We start from the raw sequence: 24,741 nt of genomic DNA on the forward strand, positions 1-24,741 counted from the left end.
TATAGAAGTGTGGTATAATCCATTGATTCATGGCTTAGTCCTTAAGTCAACCTTGGGGATAGGTGGAATCCACTGTGTGGGTAGAAATTAAGCTGAGACACATTACACTAGTGTGAGATCAGAGGATGATGACAAAGACAAATGGCCAACAAATGCCATTAAAAGAGTCCTTACTCTGACAGCACTGTTTTAGTGACTTCTTTCTGTATATTACGCCCTCATTCGTGTACGAGCAAAATGGATATGGTACCCTAGGCTAGGATGATCACAGCATCTAGCAAATGAGCATGGCCAATTTGAGGGCCCGTCAGAAATTTGAAGCGGCATATGTCCACAAATTATTACCATTGACCTCTAAACTCCCTTCTGAGCCCTAACACCGACAAACACTCCTCATCACTAGGTGTGATGAGCAGTCATGAACCCCTCCGCTTTATAAGCTTTAGAGGGGTTGAGGGTGCCACTGGCCCTCTTTTAAATGTTTTTGACTTCTTTGACTTTGATAAGCAACACTGTTCTCCAAACACAAGGTCATAAATAACACCGCAATAGAATAATACCATGGAGTCGTGGATCAAATGAAACAAGGGGTATCAAAAGAAGGAAGAAAGGAAGAACGGATGGATTAATAGAAAGAAAAGAAACAAGGATGTATTGATGTATCCAGAGAAGAAAAGATTGAGATATGGATGGGTTGATGGATGATGAATTGATGGATGGTCAACTTCACTGAGAATTCAACACATTGGCATATTGTTTTTATAATTTCTTTAGGGAAGCAGTAGAACGTGTGTCGGCCTCAATTGCTCACTTAGTGCATTCAGGATATGGTTCAAAATGGGGGGTATTTTTTTTTCTGACTACCCCCTTGCAGCTCCCCACTTTATGCATGCTAAAATCAGCAGTAAGAAGACATTGACTGGTTTCAGGAGTCCAGTGCACCCTAACCCAAAATGCACTAGCCTATTAAAGATGGCATGATAGCTCAGGAAGTTAGGTAGATGTTGCTGACATCTAGTATGAGTGCCAGGATACAATTTTGAATCTGAATGGGGTGTGGCCACAAAAGATGGCCGACAAGACACATTCTTGAGCGGCTCCTCGCTAGCCCCGAAGATATCCTAAAAACTCCTGCCTGAGTAGGGAGTTGATTACTGCCTCCCGTAACTGTTCCTGCCCAGTTCCTGGGGGCCCACACATCGAAGTTCGAACCCAACACATGGCGAGCATACTGGCTGAGTGTGCATCCATAGGCCTGCAGCAGGGACGTGGTCTTGGACGAAGTGTTCCACGCTCGTCTCCCCGGGGAGTCGGAAACAACTGAAAGTAACCGCTATAAGACAGACCCTATGGACCAGAAGCTGCAGCATGGCAGAGGTATGGCTGGGCCTGGCTCCTCCCCCATTCTGTGATTGGTGCCAGTCTGTGGTGTGGATGTGATTTAGAGGTTGGGGGCCACAAACAAGAGGATTGGACCAGCGGAGGAGATGTAACTGGATTGCTGTGCTGCTGGGATTTGCTGGCCCCTTTGTTGCAGGGGTAGGGCAAGGAAGCCCAGTCGGGGCTGGCTGTGGGAGGCTAGACAGCCTCGGGTCTACAGGATGGATGGGAGCCCAGATGGGGGACCTCCTGGCATTAGCAAGCAGATGTGGGGTGGTGTGATTGCCCAGGGGCATTCCCACCTTTCCCCGGGAAATAACTTGAGACCAGGGGCCATCCCAAAGTGAACTAGGAGGCTTGGGACTTGGGCCCTGGTGCGGGAGTGGGCCTGAGCCAGGACCTCCTAGCGCCCCACCCCATCTGGAAGTAAACCAGGATGGATTTGAGTCCTGGGCCTTCCCCTACGTGATCAACATTTGGGGGACAGGAGGTTGTACATAGCTGGCCATTGCTCCTGGGGGTGCTGGAGTCAGATTGGCGGCTCCCAGAAACACTGGAACAGTGCTGGAGGGCGCAGTAGGAGATGTGCCACTGGATGCAGTCACTGCCTGCCATTTGGGTGCATCCACATATATCTGAGGTACTCCTTGCGGTGAATTCATCATAGGGAAGGGAAATCCACCTGGTTCCATGCAGGGGAACACAATGCAGCAATACACAACCCAGGCACAGTTGTCACAATGGCAGACCAGTCAGGGAGGCACCTGCAACGATCCTATGTGGGAGCCGCTATCGGAGGAACTATCTCATGCGGACATCCTGGCGGCTATTCAAGGCTCTTGTGTGGCACTGGAGGGGAAAATCAATACATTCTCCATAGAGATGAATCTCCTTTGCAGGGATTTTCAGAAAGTGCCAGATAAGGTCAATGTGGCGAGGGGATCATTGACTAACTTAAGGTGGAGGTGGCCTCACTTAAAAAGCAGGTGGCATGCATTACATCTAAAATTGGTGTCCTGGAGGCATGAGCTGAAAATGTGGAGGAGAGGTTGTGTTGCAACAATGTCTGCCTGCTGGGCTTCCCCAAGCAAGTTGAAGGGGCTGGATGGAATGATTTGTTGAACAGTGGGTCCAGGACACGCTGAAGTCAAGCAATCTAGCAGCTTTCTTCATCATTGAAAGGGTGCACAGGGCTTTGGTGCTCCCACCGCCCCTGGGGGTGCCGCAGCACACAATTATCGCTCAGGTACTAATTTACAAATATAGAGACTGTATACTACACGCAGCCTGAGAAACTGACACTACCCATTATGAAAATCACAAGATCTCCATTTATCCAGATTACATCCAGAGAGTGCAGGGGGATGGGAAATCATTTTTGGAGATCAAGAGAAAATAGAAGGACATGGGACTATGGGAATTATGCTTTTGTATCCAGCTAGACTGCATGTGATCTTGGAGGGAAAGTCACTTCTTTGACTCCCCAGAGGATGTTTGGAGGTGGTTGGAGATGTGAGATAAAATGCCAAGGGATAAAGTGGGTATCTGGAGGAAGGGTTCCCAAGGCGGTGGGTGGGGCCACACCATCGTCATTTGAGGGCTCATGGAGACACTTAACAGCGGAATGTCCATGGAGAGTGGGGGACTCTGCAATTCAGGGGGATAGCACTATGGTGCTGGACTCCTCTGCCCTTGAACTGGGAGAGGCAGAGGGGCCTTTCACCTCAACGATGGACGTGGAGATGGGTGACACACCTGCTTGATTTTGGGATCCTGTGGCATTGGTGAATTATTGTTGGGGGGCTCTGAAGAGACACAATGTAGAGACAGAGTGAAATGTGTTTGAAATATTATTTAGCCTATGTGCAGTTCCTCCTGCCTACATGACATGGGTACTGGTATACAACGGATGCAATAGGGTTATGAGGAGTTACTCCAACATATTATGGTAGGGCATGTTTGACTGGGGAGGGTGTAGGCTGTTGGTCCTGACAGCAAACGAGACGGTTCGTTGTTGTGTTGTTTTCTAGGCAAGGGAGGGTTGGGAGGTTCTTGGAGTTAATAACTCTAGTTCTCGAGATGGTTTGGGTTGCCATCACAAAATGCTTCGGGGTGCTATGTGTCAGATAGGAGGGATCGAGGGTGGGATCACTCCTCCAAGTGTGAGCCGGTCTGGGGCCCGGGGTGTGGGAGGTATCTCCTTATGGCTGTCTGTAGCAACGTAGTGACCTGGAATGTCCGAGGCTTGCGAGGATATGCTAAGTGATATAGGGTTCATTCTTTTCTGAAGTGCAGTCAGGTTCATACTGCATGTTTACAGGAGACTCATCTGATGGGTAGTGAAGCCCAGAAGTTGGCGAAGAAGTGGAGGGGTCAACTCTATTCAGCAACATATTCGTCTTACACTAGGGGGGTGGCCATATGGATTGCACCTGGTGTACCATTTCATCATATCTACAGTGAGGAGGACATAAAGGGGCACTATCTCTTACTCTACAGTACATTGGATGGTAAAGAAGTCACTATTTTGAATTATTATGCAACAAATGGCAATGATGGGAAGTGGTGCAGGGGTTGCTGGAGGGTAGTGTGGACTCCCCGATAATCTGAGCGGGAGATTTAAACGGTGTCTTGGACGGAGACAGGGACCTGCATCTACCATGACAGGGGGCTAAACCCCACATGACTAGGCCCCTTTCAGAGTTCATGCAAAATTTGGGATTCCTAGACAATGTGTGGACACCACGTCCACAAGAGTACGCCTGTCACTCATTGAACTGAGATGATGCAGGCAGTAGTTTATTTAGGGAGAATTCTTTCTGATCATACGCCCTGCTTATCCGTGGTAGAGTGTAGTCGAATAGATGCTGGTGCATGTCCCCAGAAATGCTGACTGATATGGAGTGTTAGGAGTCACTGGCTGATGCACTCACCTGAATATCTGGGGAATAATTGGGACTCCACTGCTCCTAGGCCACCAAATGGGAGGCCTTGAAGGCAGTGTTAAGGGGGATCTGTATAGGGACTACCTGTGGAGTAAGGCAGTGGCTGGAGGCATACATTATGATCCAGGAAAAGCGTCTGTCTGACTCCCAGCGGGGGAGGTGAACTCCGCAGCTGTACGTGATGGAGTAACTAAAAACTAAGTTATTCCTTGGTTGTCTAAACTCACAGGTACACACAATATCACATCCTATCAAAAAGAGATTTCTATTTACAAAGCCACAAATAGGAAAGACAAATAAAGAATGAAAGCCCAAACAATAAACTCAAAATGAATATTAAAGGTAGAAGTCAATACAGATAGTTTTTATTAAAAGATTATACAGATCAAGTTAAAAATATCATAGAATCGAAATTAAAAACATGGTATATCAAATCGATATTATATAAAACATACAATTAAAAAAGCAAGTTCATACACTATTGTTGCCTTGCTGGATGCTAAGGGACAACGGCCAATATCAATCCTAACAACCACCCCACGAGAGAAGAACAACAGACAATACAATTTGTCATAAATTGTGACACATCTGTAAGGGAAAACAAACTGTTGACTGGAGCCCGCGTTAAACGCTCGTCTTGATGTATCTGTTGAACCAGTCAACTACCGAATTGTGTCAGAGAGCTGCGTCGACACGTTTCGATGGCACTCATATATTTACACCATCTTTATCAAGACTATCTTATAGTTCTCTGGATTGGAAATTCTCACAATATCCCATAAACCAAAACCTGTGTATGAAAAACAAGAAACAATTCTTTTTTATATTAAAAACAACATATAAAAAAGGTTATTATTATTAAATACCTAAACATTGAAGTAGCTTCTATGACATACAGTAAGTGAATTAAACTTCATACGTCAACCCCGAATATTACATTTGGCCTATTGGGTGGGCTAGATAGAAAGAAGGAATAGGTAGATAAAATTAAAGAGAATACACATGGAAGAGTCTCTTCCTCCTCACACATGCACATTCCACACAACGCTCTTATCTAAGAGTTTTGTCAAACAGGTGACTGATCTTATGAAGATGAACAGCAAATCTGATTCATCGACTGTCATCCCTGTAATAGTATGACTCCACTAGTAGCATGCAAATGGCTCACTATTTGAAGCTATGTATTCTAAAGTTAACATAGTCATTCTTACATTCCTAAAGAACCAACTCATTACCTTATAGGATAAGGGAAATACTGATTTTAGTCCCAAGCTAATGCTGTTGCTAGGTGGAATTCCTCACAGAAGGGGCTTTTATATCTCCACTTGGAAAAATCAGAGAAACACATTGGACTCATAGGGTACTGTATCAATGGGATTTCTACTTCAAGCAGGGTTTTTTGTTTAGGTTACATACCTCCTGTATCTAGTTGTAAGGCACTCGCTTTATGTAAGATACTTCATTGTTTGAACGGTAATCCTAAATTCTGTAGCACAGTTGATTATGTCTACGTGAAAAAAGGGATTGTGTAGTCAAAAATCACACTACCAATCCTGTTATAAAATGTAGTATTATACTAGAAATGTAATTTACCTGACAACATGTAAATTAAATGCTCTTACCACTAGGGTATCGGCGCCTTTATAACATCTTGGAGCGGTCTAATAAAATATAAAGCTGCCCACTCTCACCCTTCTCGATGTGGGCCTGTTGAAAAATATCATGTAAAACAGAGGGACTTATATTAGAGGTTGCCATTCCAGCACATTCAAACCTCTCAACTAAACCGTTTATCAAAGAATGGTCACACTAAAAAGACCTCACCTTTAATAAAAGAAAACGTGCACATACCAGAAGGTTGGATGAGAGCGGCGCCGTCTTGTTAACCACCTCAAATTTTACTTTACCGGCCCTTCATTACTTGGGCCTACAGAGGGAAAATAGTGAGGGGAGAATTATTATAACTAAAGGCCCAGTGAATAAAAGCCAGTGTCAAAATAAACCCACATATATTGACAAGTTTCGAGCATGGTGAGAACGCTTCACCTGGAACACTTACTTTGCATGGGGTATGGTCGCTGCTACAACTCTCCTGACACCCGCCACATGGCTCGCCGTAAACAGTTGTGTTGGAGAAATTAAGTTTATTGTATGCCTAATTAGTCTCAACTTGCCTGGGGTGTGTCCCTGGTATAACGCACAAAAGTGCTTGATGGAGTAATGCAAACCCAGTGTGCCCTGAACACATTATGGGGCACCTAGACAAATACAACCCGAAGGAATATTGGCAGCACTTACATTAAGAGGCAGACAAATCGAGGAGGCTTGTGGCCTGGATATTGAAGCGTGAAGAGGAGGCCCGACCTATACTTCACATCAGGACACCGGAGGAAAGGTTGGTGACGGGTCTCCAGGATATCGGGAATACCCTTGGGGGAATATTTTGGGGATGTCTATCAGGACATGGAGGTTTGCAGGGTGGATGCCGTAGAGGGGTTCCTTGCAGGGTGGAATTGCTATGCCTGTTGTTAAATGGTGCGTCTGGTGTAGACAGAGAGTTTATATTGACGGAATTGAGATTGGTGCTGCAGGATATCTATAAATTAAAGGCCCCTCAAAGGGATGGGTTACCTGTGTCAAAAATATTCTGCACTGCTCACAGAAAGACTCTTGGAGGTTTTCAGGAGGTCTAAAGGGTGAAGATCCTTCCCCTTACTACGCGTGAGGGCATCATCTGCCTTATGTTTAAACTGGGTGGGGACGCTAAGGACCCCTCCTCTTATAGACTCCAATTTCTGATGTCAAGATACTTTGCAAACTACTGCCAACCAGGTTGCGGGGGGTAACACTGGAATTGGTGCACGAGGATCAATGTGGGTTTATACCATGTCACAGTACGGCCTTCAGTCTCCGCCTACTGACCCATGTACTTCATGAGACCGCGATATGGCACTAGTATCAATCGGCTTGGCACAATTTGATTGAGGTGCTCTGGGGCAAAGGATTTGGGATTGTCTCAAGAAATTGGGTGAACCTCCTTTAAAAGGACCCCAGGGTCCATCTCAGGGAGGGAGGTTAGTTTTGGAGAATTGGGTGGAATGGAGGAGCACTCGGCAGGTCTGTCTCCTCTCGCCACTTTTGTTTGCCCTGGCTCTCAAACCTTTGGTGATTCTACTGCTCAGGGAGATGAAACCTTGGGGCATACAAGTGGAGGAGTCCATTCATATAATTTTCTTATACGCAGACGATGAGGTTGGTTTATGTCCATTTCCCTAGGGAGGCAGTGCTACTATAGATGAGGCTCATTACTGTGTTTGGTAAGGTCTCTGGTCTTTGGTTTAGCATCCAGAAAACAGTTATTCTCATTGGGGGGACTTGTGGCAATTCACCAGGAGCAGCTGCCAGAGCTTGGAATCAGGTGGGAGACAGAGAACTTCCTCTTATGATTCACCCACACAGCGGCTCATTATCAACCAAATATACATAGAGTTCTGCAGGGTCTCACCAGGTTACTAGAGCTTTGGAATGCACTACCTTTGTCAATTTTGGGTCAGGCGGCCATCGCTAAGATGGTTTTCCTCCCGAGATGTCTGTATGTGGTACATAAAAGTTGTCATACCCACTTGGTCCCGGAATATTTCAGCAGTTGAATAACTTGTTGACTTCTCTGATAAGGATGGGGAAGCGAAGCAGGGTCACCCTACCCGTACTAAAAAGAGACATAGATGAGGTACGTATAGCTCTTCCAGATATGCAGTTCTATTACTGCGCAGCTCATTTACAACAAGCTGCACGGTGGATGGTGGAGTCTGATAACTGGGAGAAAAGACTCAAACAAAGATTGCTAGACATTTTTAAAATGCTTCTGCCAGGTGGGAGCGAACACAAGTTTCCCTGCCCGCGCCAGTGGGGGCAAAGAAACTGCTGTATACGGTGGTGGACTCCCTGGGGACGCAGCTTGTGAGCCGGCCCTGGGGAATTGGGTCCCCGGGGCAATGAAGGCTCTGGGAGGGGGCTGTGTGGCCCAGGGAGGCAAGGTATCCTTGCCCTGTCCCTTATAATTCTTACTTAACACTTCATGGTCATATATATATATTATATTATATAACCTTTGGGTTTTTAAGTGACTATAAAAAAATATATATATATTTATAGTCATATATATTATATATATATCATATTATATATTTATATATATATATTTATAGTCACTGAAAAACCCAAAGGTTATAAAGACATTATAGTCAGGAGATAGAATTTAAAAAACCTTAGACATTCACAGAAAAAAACAAAGGTTACAGGAACGTTATAGTTAGGCTCAGACTTCACCCGTACAAAAAAGTGATATAAAATATATATATATATATATATATATATATATGGGCAATCCATATTCTGACTACGATATGTATGTATGTAACGCATTATCTTTGTGCTCAGTATTCTGTCATACAACTTCAAAAATAGAGAATCATGTGTCTGAAAAGCTTGGTGCAATACCATGGACGTCATTTAGGGGTCACCAGGGGTCGCAGCTGCAACCCCTGGCTTGCCCTTTGTTGCCCCTAGCACTGCCCTTGTGGCCCCCTGGCCTCAGAGGTGGCAAATTCAGTGCCAGGAACACAAGGGCAGCTGGGGGACACTCTTTTTATTTTCTGTCAATTTCTTATTACACTAATAGTGAATATTAAAATATATTATTCACTATCAGTGTAATAGAAATGGAGTACAATAAACTGGAATATGCCCTTCCATGGCAGCTGAGGTAAGTAAAAAATGCTTTTATCCCGTTCCGTGCTCATGACGATCTCAGGTCGTCATGAGTCACAGTGGAGCTGTACTCATGATGAGCTGAGCTCGTCATAACTGCCGTGGCCCGCCCACACGCGATTAATTCCCTGCCTGTGCGGGAGAATTTATCAGTGGGCGGGGTCGTGACGAGCTCAGCTCGTCATGAGCACAGCTCCACTCTGAGTCATGACGAGATGAGCTTGACACGAGCACAGCGGCGCCGCAGAGCCGCGCCCCCCACCCCCCACACACCGCGGGGGAATTACCCCCGCAGGGAAGGGGTTAAATGTATGTTGTGTGCGTTATTGCGGGTGTGAGCGTGTTTATGTGTGAGAGAGTATATATGTGTGAATTTGTGTGTATGTGTAAGTTTGTGTGTGTAAGTGAAAGTGGACGTCAAAGGGCTTTGTGATGTCACTTCCGCCATTCCTAGCATTTCGGTGAATTGACATCCATGCCTAATACCGTTGATTTCCATCAATATCAGACTTCCAAAGAGAAGTACTCACATTAATTCTCCAAAGAATCAGAGTTTGAATCCAAACATAGCACATAAAAAAAAGGCATTATTTTACTATTTAAAAAAATTGTGGCTTTATCGCAGTGTACGGTACCCAAGAAGAACGTGCCCTATTTGTTATGATAGAGGAAAGAGGTTGCAAAACCCCAATCCACGACACTTCCCCCTACATAATTTGAAGCGCACAGTAATGTGCCGGGGAAAGTATGCAGCCTGAACCTCCTCCGTGTGTCCCTCTCTTAAAATCCGCTGCGAGCGTGGGTTGGAATACAGCTCGGCGCATTATCAAGAGCCGCACGCACCCATGACTCGCACAAGGGAGAGCGTTTGGTGGATAGCGGGCCTCGAGAACAAGGGCTTGTTTGCAAGAATTATTCAGCCGCCCTCTCGTAGGTGGACGGCAGCGGGGTAGAAGGAAACATTATCTCTCAGGGCAAGTTCACGAGGGTGAGTTAAGCCAAGCTGGCACAGGCTGCGACCTTCGATAATTTATTCCTTCGGTTTGTTGCAAGACCTCGGAGACAAAGTGATCACTGTCGAGGCCGAGTTTTGTTTTATTCACTGGGGCCTGTTCTTCGCCTGCTCTTCGCCTCCGAGGCGGCAAAGGTTCAGCGCGAGCCGCGTGCTGGCCATTAGTACACTACAAAGGCCATCTGAGTCCATTTTTTTGAGTCTCATAAAAACATTATTGTCTGCAGCTTTCGACATTTATCTACTGGCCCGACAATGGATTCGAGTGTGGAACCTTCGGAGCAGCTGTGAACAGGGCGCAAGTGTCTTGTGAATACACGATGCACAGTAGAGTGGGGACAGCACGTGCGTTTGCTGCTAAAACAAAGCAATATCACGAAACAGAGACGTTAAGAGCATATTAATCTCCAAACGCCATTTCGTCTCTTGAAAGACGCCGATGGCAGCGCCTTGGCCTCACTTCGGCGGATTTCTGAAGATTTCGAGATTTTTTAAGGAATTGTTGACTGGCGGGATGCGGAGCGATCCGACCAGGGGTCTTCGGCAGACCCCGGAACAGCGGGACATGTCCCACAGTCAGCCATGGAGTTCGCCCGGCTCCCGAGTGTCTGTGCTTCTGGGAGCGCCAGCGGTCGCGCAGCTTGGAGCACCCTAGGAGTAAGACTCTGGGGCAGGGAAAAGAGGGGTACATTTCCCTGTGGGCGTTTTACAATATCCATTATTTACATTTTAGAGGGAACTTGAATTAATCTTTTTGTATTGGTTCAGTCGATTTTGGCAAGGATTGGTGTCATTGATGCAGGTCAATATGATTGGTTGAACCACCGGAAAGAGGAGGCTCAAGGTAGCGAGCCCACCTAAATATCCCTGCCAACCCCCAGGGCCGGACTTGACGTCAGGGGTCGAAGTCTACCGCTGGTCGTGGCTATCTTACTCTGCCAGGTGGCCACTGAAAACATACTACCACTCGGCAGTGAGGAAACCAGAGGGGGCACCTCCGCTATGGCGGAGGAGCGACACCCCACTGCTTTCGAGCAGTGTAAAGGAAAGGAAATATAAAATCATAATAACTTTGAGTTATTATCATTTTATGTTTCCTCTGCGGGCGGGTGGGCAGGGTTGCTCTGCTCACAGAGCAGGGGAGTAGTGGTTTGCCCACTCCTAAGGGCGCAATGACTGTTTGGTCAGCCCTCTCGGATGCTCAAACCAGTCATGCACACTTTCCCCATTCCTCATGCAGGCTGCATTAAAGCCTTCATGGAGAATATGCCCAGGCCCCCATTCCCTGATTGAGCGTCGAACCAGGCTGCTCAAAACCAAACACAACGCTGCAATGTGATTGGTCAGGGGAGTCTGGGTGCTTACCAATCACAACGCTGCAATGCAGTGCTGTGATTGTTCAGGGGAGCCTGGCTGTTCTTCCTGACTTCCTGTCCCACGAGGAGAGCAGGAACAAGGAGCAGAGACGAGCGGCGGGACCTGGTGGTGTTTATTTAAAAAAAAAAAAGTGTTTTACAATTACCTCGTGCCCTGCACCCCTCGCACTTGCCCCCGCCCCCCACCCCGCTACCTGCGAGTCATGCCTGCCGCCACTGGAGGAAACACTAAGGGGCTGTCCCCTTTAGTGCCCTCATGAGTATGACATGGCCATCCACCTTTGTTCCACTAGAAGAACGGAAGGGAAAAGAGCACATAAGAGATGGCATATCCTTTCCTCGTCTTCCTATAATGAAGGGGCTATACCTACAAGACATTCAAGAACAGAAGGAAGAAATCCTTCTGCTAATGTGGTACCTCCTCACATGACACAGAGTAAATATCCTGAGCATGATTGTGGAGGCAGTCTCAAGGGCTATAGCAGGTAAACCTAAAGGACCTACAAAGCCTGGGGGCTCTTGTTACAAACAACAAAACGACTAAGACTCCTTAGATTCTGATATGGATAAATCCTCAACATCCTATGGGAAATATGTGATGAGAGGAGATGGGAGATATTTTGGCACACATTTGAGAACATCTGGGCTTTCCTCCATTTCAGCTGGATGACAGAGATGAGAATTTATTCCCTCAATATGTGAAGCCGTCATCAACGGCAGTGCATTTTCATGGCAGAATTAAGGTCATGGTGACGAAGGAGTGGAAAGGTATAGATAAACCCCCTATCCCTGGCTTATATAGCTCAGATTTTAGTGAGTGACTGATAAATTGGTTGTCGCTATTCAGGAAGGTCAAGAATGTTGAGCCCTGTTGACCTCAATGTAGCAGCAGTCTAGTGTAGTATACTTGTACTCCTCACAAGATAGCCACCTGTGGTCATTAGACCTTTCTTTGTGTTCCCACCTCCCCAGCCTCCCAGAATACCTGTGTGCAATCTACCTTGTACTATTTGAAGGTTTCACTCTTGTCAGTTGATGGTCTGGACAGCTGGCGAGGTGTGCGCTCTGCTGTATTCTTAATAAATCTATCTTGTAACTTAAAGGAAGTGTCCTGCTGCTTACATAACCATTTACAACATGTTGGCGACGATTTAGCTGACCAGACCAGAGAGGCAGACCAGAGAGAAAGCACAGCACAGCCCTGAGCAACACCTCGCACCAAGAACCCATGGCGGGCCACCCAACTGCGGCTTAAAACAAGAGGAAAAGAAACTAGAAACCTGCCAAACACCTCTAAATAAGAAGAAAGAAGAAATTGGACACGAACCAATAGAAGAAGTAATCAGCCGCAAGTAAATAAAAAATTTAAAAAACGAAAACAAGAGAAAAACTAACTTCGAGGACTTTGGTACACCGCTTCACGATGGTCAGCTGTCTGGGGCCAAGAGACGTCTCCGCCTAGTGGCAGGTGAGCAATCCTGTTTTGCGCTGCCTGTCTTGTCCGTAAGGATTCACTCTGCCTTGCCGTTGTTGGGCAGAGTGATCCGTCTGCAGCGTTGTCATCTTTGCACTGATGACGTTGTGGAATCTCCGTCTGTGCTAGCGGAGAGACAGCTTGTTCTAGCCTTCTAGCAGACTTCTCATCTGGCATGGTGAGAAGTACAGCGATTTCTTCTGGGACTCTCATAGTGGCAAGACGGATCTTTGGATGGGAGAATGGAGTTCAGAAGCAGTGGAAAAATCTGTGCTCCTAAAGATATGGTTTGAAGGACGCATGATATTTGAAGATGAAATGGACACAATGATTTCCAAAGCGCTAAAGGATCAGAAACATACTATGTCATAAAAAAGAAAATCTAGCTCTCACAAATATTGGGGTTTCTCTACGAAATCTTCTTCCCAGAAAATTCCAGGACATCAACACATAGGAGAAGAAAGTATCAGTCAAAAAGATATTCTCCAACCAGAACCTGGACCGGCCAAGAAGTAGTTCTGACAATCAGAGAATGGATGTCACTGACTCAGTTTGCTGAACAATTCAACAGTTTCTTCATGTTTGGGAACAGACTATCTCAGACAAATCGTTTCTGAGCATAGTCAGAAGGGGCTATGCAATTCATTTTTCAAGTATGCCTCCAAAAACAGGTGTCATCTTGACATACATCCCAAGACAGGAGGCCAACCTATGAGCACTGTTGGATGGTATAGATACTCTTCTCCTCAAAAGAGCGACTGTAGAGGTTCCAAAGGAGGAAATAGGGAGAGGGTGTGTATTCCATTCACCTATTGGTCCAAAAAGTGTTAGGATCATTTCGTCCAGTGCTTGATCTGAAATGGTTGAGATCATGGATAACAATGATACACTTCCATATGGTGACCCTCTAGACAATTAATCCCCTAGTAAATCCAGGATATTTTTTGGCATTCATAGACTTGCAGGATGCATACCTTTACATACCGATTTAGGACACTTATCAGATATATCTACAGTTTGTGGTAAGCAACAGCCACTACCAATCCAGGGTTCCACCCTTCAGATTAAAATCCTCCCAAGGATTTTTACAAAGGTGCTGGTGGCTTTACTGCATTCGGAGGACATTTTCCTGCATCCTGATCTCAAGGATTTGCTTGTTCGGGCTCTTTCAAGAACACTTTTGCTCTCCAAGTTAACCAGAATGTTATTGGTTCTTCAAGAGCCTGGGTTCCTCATACATTTGGACAATACCTTCTCAAAAACATGACTTCATAGATGAGAGATTTGCACAGATTTCAGGATTGTTGCACTAACAGAGAGAAGAGTTCAAACCATACATGCTCACATCAAACATTTTCTTTCCCAGCAGGCGCCACCAGGTTGAGGTTGCAGGGAAATTTAGCACTCAGTGTTTCAGGTTCAATGGTCAAGATTCCACCGGAACAATCTGGCAATGTGAATTCTCCAAAATTGGTCTTTTGATTCTCTAGACCTGACAATATCTATTCCGGTATCTCTTCAGATAAGCACAAGCACCCCTAGTCATCACAAGAGATGCTGATCTGTCAGGTTGGGGTGCATGGTTAGAAGGCCATTAGGTTCAGGGCCTCTGAAATGTCAGTGAGGCTCAGAAATTATTGAACTGGAGAGAGCTGAAGGCTTTGAGATTAGCCATGAGATTCTCCACTCAGCAGCTCAAGGACAAATCAGTCCTGATTCTTACAGAAAATATTACAGCCAATGCCTACATAAACAAGCAGTGGGTACAAAACCCCTTGCCTTGGTGAGAATTGCTTGAAGAATGTTTCTTTTGGCCAGGATTCTGTCAGCAATTCAAATTCAGGGAAAATACAACGAGAAAGCAGACAAAATCAGCAGGCAGATTCCTTCTTCCTAGAACTTCTCTCTCCATCCAGATGTTTTCAAACTTCTGGCTCAGAGATAGGCTCAGCAATTCCTGGATCTGTTTTCATCTCCAATAGGTGCTCAGGTGTTAAGGTTCTGTACAAGGGGTAGAGACAAATGGTGTGGGCGAAAGATGCACTTTTTTGCCCGAGGCCTCCATGTCTATGGACACCTTTCCTCCCTTCCTGCTAATCAGACCCTCTCTGGTGAAGGTGAGGACATAAAAAGCAGAAGTCATATTGATTACTCCAGCATGGCCACATGCCAATTGGTTCCTGCTTCTTACAGCAGTGAGTGTCTCTTTGAAGGGAAACTTCCAACTATTCTGTCTCTTCTCCTATTTCCTGTAATGAGGCGGAAGTCTTTAATTAAGCTACAATTAACAGTGTAGAGGTTGGGAGCTGCATGGTGTCCTAAATCATTTGGCAGTAACCCTTCAAGCATCTTGGAGGTCCTCTACTCTCAAAACTTATGGTAGACATTGGCGTATCTTTTCTAATTGGTGAACTACTGGAGATTTTGATCCTACTACTGTGGATTTGATCCATGTGTTGGAGTTATTACAGGATGGGTCTAGATTGGGATTGAAGTTTCCTACTCTTCAGATGGGGTATTTAGATTTTGCTGGAGGAATGTTTATGGATAAAGATGGCTTAGTTGCTAGGCTTTTCAAAATCCTTCCCATTATGGGATTTTTTCTAGAGTTTGGATTCTTTATCTAATCTGCCCTTTGAGCCTTTGGAAATGCTGGATTTAGAACTCCTTACTCTCCAATAATTTTTTCTGGTAGCATTAACATCTGCCAGACAATTGGGGCAGTTGGGGCTCTTTCCTATAAGTTTCTATTTTCCAAAGTATTCCTAGATAGAGTAGTACTATTTGTGGTTCCATCCATTGCTCCTAAAGTAAATTTGTCATTTTGCATGGAAAAGGAGATCGTTTTACCTGAGGTTTGTGCACCCTCTTCTACTGACGAGAGAATATTGAAATCCTTGGATGCTAGAAGGACTCTTCTAGCTTATTTGGGCAGGCTTCGGTCTTTTAGAAAATATGAATCAATACTTGTGAATTATGGACCATCTAGGAAAGGAGAGAAGCCAACAACTGCTTCATCAAGCAGCAGGGTCAGATCCCATGTTTCCATAGCTTATAATTCGGTGGGCAAGAGTCTGCGCCAGTGGGAATGCAGAGAAGATCTACTCAGAACATGTCCTCCACGATAGCTGAATTGCAAGGGTCATCTATTTCCGATATGTGTTGGGTCGCTACTTGGATGTTCCCCTCCACTTTTGTAAAGCATTAGAGTTTTGTAGGAAACTCACTTAGATAAGGTGTTGGGCTATAAGCTATTCTTCTCTATGAAGCAATACGTTATGAGTAATTGGTCTCATTAAAGAGTTTTGTGTGATACATTCAACTACAGATGTACGTTGTATTTTGTTTCTTGCTAAATCTTACTAGTAATGAAATAAAGCGAGGGAGGGACGCAGTGGTAAAGCTGATATTACTGGTTATTGCATTACACCAAGTCCTACTCCCTCACTTTAATTCGCACACCTTCCCACCCTCCTGGAATTGAGCAACTGTGTTTTTTTTGAGTAACTGAGCTTTCTGTTCGTAGGAGGATCGACATGCAGGAGGCAGTGTTGGCTTCTGCCACTAAAACTTGTTTGGGCAGCGCGGGGGTTGTCTCCTGAAGGGAAAATGTGTTTCCAAATGGTGGAAAAAATTACAAAACTAATAATGCAATCACACTAATTCAGCCCATCGTCGCATTCACAATTCTAAACTGTGCAGAATTACACGTGCAGGACTACTTTTTCACGCATGTAGGTGGTAATTCACAAATGTAACACAGGAGTGCTCCTAGAGACTGTAACTTGAATCTTCTTCGCACACTCACACGCAAAAAAACTGTTTAGCCTCTGATCACTTAAGTTTGTATTTTATGAGGTCCTGTCCCTTATCTCATTTTTGGAGCCCGAGGGCTTGTGGTTTATAGGTCGATAGTACACCTTAAAAGTAACACTGCCTGGTAAACTGCGGTTCTGGTCTATTAACGCTCAGAATTACCTGCCATTTTATGTCTAATCCATTGGTTCCCAAACTGTGCACCACGGCACCCCGGTGCGCCGTTAGGAGTAGCCAGGGGCACCGCGCACGATGTGGGAAAGATAGCGTGTAGCCGTGTGCTGAGCAAGCTTATAATCATGTTCGGAGAATGTGGGCCAGTAAAATAATATGCGTCTTTTGACGCCTACCTGAATGCAGCAAGTGAAGCTTATTCCAGCCACAGCGCAACTCACGGGAGAGTTACAAATGCCAACTGCATAATCCGGGAACATGGTTTGGCCCAAAAGCGTACTGCCACCATACGTGCGTACTTGCTATCACAGACGTAGCCTCCGCATACGCAGCATTGATTGTTGAGCGTTATTGCTGCCCGCCGTGTTCTGCCGTTCCTCGGGATACCTTCTTCACAAGTTACAAGTAGGTAAGAGGGCTGAATCACTGCTCACTCATTGACTGTTTTAATTTGACAAGTCGAGTTTGAAAGGGACAAGTTAAATAAATGCGCAGTGGCCCACAGTCTCGTCAGAAAACAGGAGAGCATCTTAATGAACACGTAGGCTCCTCGTAGAACAAATTACGCAAACAGGTGCATATGATTTGATGACATCTAAAATGATATTGTATTGTTTTGTATTGTAATTGCATTTATCTAGCGCTTACTACCCCTGATGAGGCGTCAAAGCGCTTTTTCGGCGAGTAGCACGCTACTCCACGACCCATAGAAGATTAGTGTTAAAGTAGTATAGTGAAACATGCAAGTAAATTTTAAGTGGTGGATAGGTTAGTCAGTTATTTGGATTCGAAAAGATAGCAGAAGGGTAGAAGAGGAAAAAAAAGGTTTGTATTTATATATAGCACTTGTTACCCCTGGTGGGGTGTTGAAGCATGCTACTCCGGAAACCCATAAAGGATTAGTGCTGAATTAGTATGGTGAAATATGAAAGTAATTTGAGTGGTGGATATTAGTCAGTTATTTGGAGTGAGAAGGATAGCGGAGGGATAAAAGGGAAGAAAGGTTTGCATTCTTGTAGCACCTGTTACCCCTGATGGGTGTTGAATCGCTTTTCTGGCGAGTAGGATGCTACTGCAGAACCCATAAAGGATTAGTGCTGAAAATTAGTATAGGGAAATATGAAGTAATTTGTGTGGTGGATATGCTATTCAGTTATTTGGACAGAGAAGGGTAGGTTGTGAGATAGAAGAGGGAAAGAGGTTTGTATTTATATAGAGCTTGCTACCCCTTGATGGGGCTTTGAAGCACTTTATCGCGAGTAGCACGCTACTCTGGAACCCATAAGGATTACTGTTGAATTAGTATGGCGAAACATGAAAGTAATTTGAGTGGTGGATATGTTAGTCAGTTGTTTGGATTGAGAAGGGTTGGGGAGGGGTAGAAAAGGGAAAAAGGTTTGCATTAATATAGTGCTGGTAACCCTGATGGGGTGTTGAAACGCTTTATTGGCGAGTAGCACGCTACTCTGGAACCCATAAAGGATTAGTGGTGAATTAGTATAGTGGAATATGGAATTTGAGAAGTAAACATGTTAGTCTGTTTTTTGATTGAAAAGGATAGTTGAGGTACAGAAGAGTGAAATATTTTCTTTTTGTTTTGAGGTCATAGCAGTAGGAGGTGGCTTTTGGATGAGTAAAAAGGGGTTTTTGAGGGGAAGAGTCAGAGGGAAGAGTTTAGAAAGGTTTGTTTTGGGGGATCGGTATAGTAAAAGAGGTGTCAGATAATGCAAGGAGGGGTAGATTAGGAGAGAGTCTAGAAAGGGTTATTTTGGGGATCATAGTAGTGGTATGGGGTTTGGGATAAAAGATGTGCCACCCATGTTTTTTTTCTTGTATCTTGGAATTTTGAGGCAAGATGCCCCTTTAGAGCGTAGGTTCCTTTGTTGAATGTGTTTGGTGAATTTATTCCTGATGAAGAGTTGTCCCATTCCATGTATTGCTTTTTGGGTGATACAAAGTAGCTTGAATGTGGATCTTCTGGCAACCGGTAACCAATGCAGGGCTTTCAAGGCAGGTGAGATGTGGTCTCGCGGTTTGATATGCAAGAGTAGTCTGGCAGCCGAGTTCTGAATCCGTTGTAGTCTTTTCATGGTCGTTAAAAGTGATCCGTGGTAGAGACTATTGGCGTAATCAAGTTTGGACAGAACAAGGGAGATGGTAGCTTGGACCTTGTGTGGAAATCCCAAATGAGGGAAAATTAGTCGGAGCCTTTTTATAGTGAAAAAGCTTTATTTTGCATGTTTGTCCACTTGGGCATTCATCGACAGCTTGGAGTCCATGGTCATTCCAAGGTTTCATACTTCCTTCGATACTTTAGGCGGTGATCCCAGTTCATCAGCCCAGGCGGCAAGCGGGTCATAATGTTTCCAATTGCCACATGTGAGTATTTCCGTTTTGAAGCATTCAATTTGAGATGGCTCCAAGTCATCCACTGGTCCACGGCTCTGAGACAACTGAAATATGGGGATTTTCCAATGTCTTTGGGGCATTCCAGTTGAAGGAGTATTTGTCCGTCATCTGCATAGTAATAGCACGTGAGGTGAAATTGATTGATCAGTACCGGTAATGACTTCATGTAGATGTTGAAAAGCATGGGCAAGATGATAGAACCTTGAGGGACCCCTGCTTTTGTGGAGTATGGTTTAGGTGAGAAAGGTGGGGTATGGATGACAATAGTTCTGTTTTGAAGGTAGGACGCGATCCAGTCTAGAGCAGTTCCCTCTATGCCCGCTTCATAGAGTCTTTGTTTCAGAGTGTCATGGTCAACTGTGTCAAAGGCAGCCGAGAGGTCCAAGAGGAGTTCGCAGCAACCCCGCAACGGTCAATTGTATTCTTCAGGGCATCCCAGATGGCAAGGAGGGCAGATTCAGTGCCTCTTCCCGGATGGAATCCTGTTTGGAAGTCTGAGAGAATGTCATTGTCTTCAATGAATTGTGACATCTAGGCGAAGGCTGCTCTTTCTATCAGTTTGCCAAGGAAAGGTCCATTTGTAATGGTTCTGTAGTTGTCAGGGTTCAGCGGGTCCAAGTTTGTCTTCTTCAGTAAAGGGCATATGTGTGATTTTTTTAGTTCTTCTGGAAATATTCTGGTAGTTAAGGAATCGTTGATGATTCTTCTTACTGGAGTGGCAGCAGAGGTTGTTAAAAGAATTGTCTTGAAAGTTTGTGGTGGACAGGGGTCATTAGGGCTGCCGGCAGGCCTGCTTGCTTTGACCAGGTCCATAAATTCATCGTGTGAGATGTGTTGGAAGGAACGGAGAGGCTGGGTTAGAGTATTCTTGGATTGTTGTTTTGTACGTGGGTTAGTGCTGGTACTTTGTTTCTGTTTTAAGTACGAGTCCAATGTGTCTGCTTTGTCTGTGTAATGATTTGCCAGTCTGTCTGTGAAATCTTGAGTAACAGGATGAGTTCCTTCTAGGCAATTTGGTTTTCGAAATTCATTGAGTATTTTATAGAGTTCTTTATTTGCACATTTAGCATTCTGTCTGAATAGTACCTTTTCTTAGCTTTTTCGATAGCTGACTTGTATAATCTGTTAATTTTTTATAGGTGAAGTTTGTCTTGTTTGATGTTTGTTTTGAGCCAGGTTTGTTGCAGCTTTCTAATTTGTTGTTTTATGTCTTTTATTTCTATGTTTCTCCAAGGCGCTTTTTTTCTTTTGTGCTGTTGTGTGGTTTTGAGTGGTATCAGGATGTCAAAAGCTTCCTGTAGCCACTCATATAGATTTTGAACAGATGTGTCTGGGTTTGTGGACAATCTGATGCAGGTTCAGAGCGTCTAGACCAGTGATTATTGTTTTTGGATGGGTCATATTGGGTTTGTCAAACCAAATGTTGAGGTCACCCGGAATGCATAAGTTGGAGTGTATTGTTATCAGGTTTGAAACTGTTTCTAGAAATGCATCTGGGAATTTCGCCTTGCTAGGTGGAGGTCTGTAAAGGAGCAGGAAGTTACAGGATGAAGACGGTGTAGTATTGCATCTTGGTAGAAGAGACTCACAGTTTTTTATGGAGATGTCGTCAACTTTAGTGATATGTAATGTTTGCCTGAATACAACAGCTAGACCACCTCCTTTTTTCCCTATACGATTTTGGGTGATCGTTTGATAGCTTAGAGGAACGGCTTCATGCAGGACTGGAGCCATATCATCTCCCAAACATGATTCAGTCATGAATAGTATGTCTGGTTTTGCATCTGTGAGAAGTTCGTAAATGAGATGTTTGTTTTCAGAGAGGGATCAAGCATTTATTAGTAGACAGTTTAGAGAATGACCTTTAGTGATAGTGAGACTTTGTTTTGTAGAAGAGTGATCAGTATTGTGTGGGTTTGTAGCAGGTGTGTTTTTAGTGCTGGCATTAGCTGTATTTTGATAGCAATCGTGTAGCTGTTCTGTATCATGTTCCTCATCCAGCATGCTAAGAAGGCATTTTGATGGGTCTGCTTGTGTATGTGGTGGAGATTGTTTTTGAGAGTGAGTTGGTGTGCTGTGTTGTTTTCATGGTGTTACATTGTTGTGCAGGAGTGAGTTGGTGCGCTGTGTTGTTTTCATGGTGTTACATTGTTGTGCAGTAGACATGGGGAAGCAAAGTAGTGAGGTGTGGCACTTCGCCTATATTGTTTGGGTGTGTTTATGGCGGATGGTGAATGAGTCAGGGGTGGTAGTGCAGCATGTGGGTCATGTAGTAAGGTTCTAAATTGTCCAATGGATGAGAGGCGGTTAGATGAGAGTTGCTGTGTTGCTGTATCTGTGTTAGGTGTGGTGGAAGAGAGAAAGTTTGGCATTGGAGTTTGTTTCTTTGTGTGGTTTGAAAGGTGAGTGTATGTTTGTATTTTGTGATGGTAAGTATTTTGAGGTGTTGCGCTTTGAAGATCTTGTTGTGTTGGTGTGTGTGATATGTTTGTTTTTGAGGAGTAGTGAAAAGGGGTGCAGGTGTATTTGTTTCATGCAATGTATTTGGTTTTATAATATTGTTTGTGAGAGGGGGTTGTAAGGTAGAGGGGGTGGTGATGTGTTTATAAGTAGAGTGTATGTTGTGTGTAGGAGGGAATGAAGTAGAGGTAAAAGTGTTTGTCTTAGACTGGTTTGTTGCAAGAGTTAAAAAGTGGGATAGCGTTGATGAATTAGATCAGTGTCATTTTTGGTTTATGTATTGGCCCATGTTTTTGTTTCCGTCATTAGATTTTGGTATTGTTTTTATCTGATTGACCTCTGGTCACTCTGGTGTATGTACATAGACATCGGACCAGGATTGTATTAATTAAGGTGAGACGTACAAGTGGGCTTGGGGTTTTTTGGTTTTCTCCCTTTTTGTTTTTTTCTTTGCTTTTATTTTTCTTTATTTTTCTTCTTTCTTCTTTTTATTCTTTCTTATTACTACTGTGATCATTTCACGAGTGTTTATTCTGTTTTACTTTAAATCTTTGTTGAGTTAGATTGATACTGACTACAATTGAGGATGATTTTATATCAACCGTACTGAAAATTGACTTCTGTCAGTTTGTGCTGTTCTAAACTATAGAATATAGTATTGGTATGTACTTTTGGACCGCTAAACGTAGATCTTGTTTAAGTTCTTTCTGTTTGACGGTATGGCAGACGAGTCAGGATGTTTTTTAATATACACATATACCCTATTTGGAAAAAAAAATATATATATATATATCCAATACAGAACTCCTCCAAGCAGAAGAAGCAGAGGCCACACAGGGGAATCCTTCAGAAGCTCTTTATTGGACCATCAGGGCATAATGCATTTTGGCGTGGGGTGTGCCTTCATCAGATGCCCTTCTTATTGGAAGATCACGGACACCCTCCTTTTGAACTACTGCGATCCTTCCCCTGGGTGGGGAAGTCAGCTGGCTCCTCCTTACAGATTGCTCACAGCTGAAGTCCGATGTCTGAAGACTGCAGCCCCCAGAATGCATCTTGGTGGTAAGTACCAGTGGCGGAGTCCGTGCTCAATGAGCGCTGAAATATCGGGTAAAAGGGAAGTTTTTAAGTTGTTAAAGGTGAGTCCAGGGTCCAACGGCTTCCTCGGGTCCCCATAACGCTCCAACCTCACCATCCAAATGTCAACAGGGCAGGGGCAATGGTAACAATGTGCCAAAGTCCTTTGTGCAGTCACGAACTGCAAAGCAGCTGCCCTTGTGTAGTTTGGCTTTAGAGGCGGGCCTGAACCAATCCAATACCTCAGAAAAGAAAAAACAAAAAGAAAAAACAACATATATATATATATATATATGATATCGAGTTGCAATGTTCTGAAGTCGATCTATAAATGTCACCGAAAGGTTATGTCGAGTTTGTATATATATATATATATATATATATATATGTTGTATGTAATTTTAAAAATACTCTAAAAAATTATGACATTCTAGATAAAATAATGGACTCCTATCAAGTTGAATTACAAGAAAAAAAGAGAATTAAATTTGCTAGAGATGAAAGGGATTACAAGTACGGGAGAGTGTATACATATGCCAGGAAATTCGATGGGTCTATTCGGTATGATGAGCGAAGGGATAATAGTCTGTCTAAAGATAGAACCCGAATTACAACACTTGGGGATACCTCCAGTACTGGTTTTAGCAGTAGTGAATCAGATTTAGAAAAATCGACTAGAGAGGAAGTAGGAGCAGGGTCCAGGACTTCGTCTTTTTTAAGGGAACTCAAGAGAATTCGGAGAGTACAATTTCAAACAGGGGGCAGGGATCGAGAACAGGAATTGAGAGAAGGAGAGGTAAGAAAGGAGGGGGTAACAGAACCTTCCGTAGAAGACAGAAACAAAGATGGAGTAAGAACCAGGTCTCAACTACAGAGAGAAACTATGATGAGAAAGTAGAAAACCTTATTGTTAATTTATCACACAAAATTCTCACCGAAAATGAAATAAGTGTTCTTAACAAAGGTTTGAGCTTTGCACCAACGCATAAATGGGATGACTTACAAGCAAAAGTAGATGTGAATAGATTTGCCAGAACTTTGAAACTGAAGAAATATTTTCATAACAAACCTGATCCTAAGCGAACCATTTGTATTGAGAACACTATTAGCAAGATGTCGATTAGAGAACTTAATGACATTGGTTGTCTAGTAAATTTGGATGATGAGACGAATTATGATATTGAGGATATTGCATCAGATTTGAACATAACAACAGATTGTAGTATACCCAGTAATCTGAAACCAAAATCTAAGTTTGTACCTCCTATAAAAGGAGACAATGTTATTGATATTTTTACCAATCTTGTCATGAAGGACTTTGATAAGGAAATGTACAGTAATAGCAAATGTAATTTGAATAAAGATGAATTTAAAGCACTGCAAAACCTGTGTAGTGACAAAAGCATTATTATAAGGCAGGCTGATAAAGGTGGGAATGTGGTGATTTTAGACCATAATGACTATCATAAGGAAGCATTAAAACAACTCAGAGATTGTCAAAGCTATGGGAAAGCTGATACAGTACAAATTACTAAAGCGAGAGAGACCATTAAAAATACACTCAGTACCTATCTAGATAAACAACTTATAAATAGAGATGAATTCAATTATTTGTTAGTGGATAAAGCCAAGATATTGATTATTTACTTTCTGCCTAAAATACATAAAGGAGGAAAAACGCCACCGGAACGACCCATAATATCGGGTATAGATAGCATGACTGAGCATATATCGGAATATATCGATATGTTTTTGATGCCATTTGTGAAAACTTTGGTGTCTTAACTCAAAGACACCAAAGACTTTTTGCGTCAAGTTGGGAATATTGACTGGGAGAAGGGATACATT

The sequence above is a fragment of the Triturus cristatus genome, chromosome 3_2 (assembly GCF_964204655.1).
Source record: "Triturus cristatus chromosome 3_2, aTriCri1.1, whole genome shotgun sequence".
NCBI classification, from domain to species: domain Eukaryota; kingdom Metazoa; phylum Chordata; class Amphibia; order Caudata; family Salamandridae; genus Triturus; species Triturus cristatus.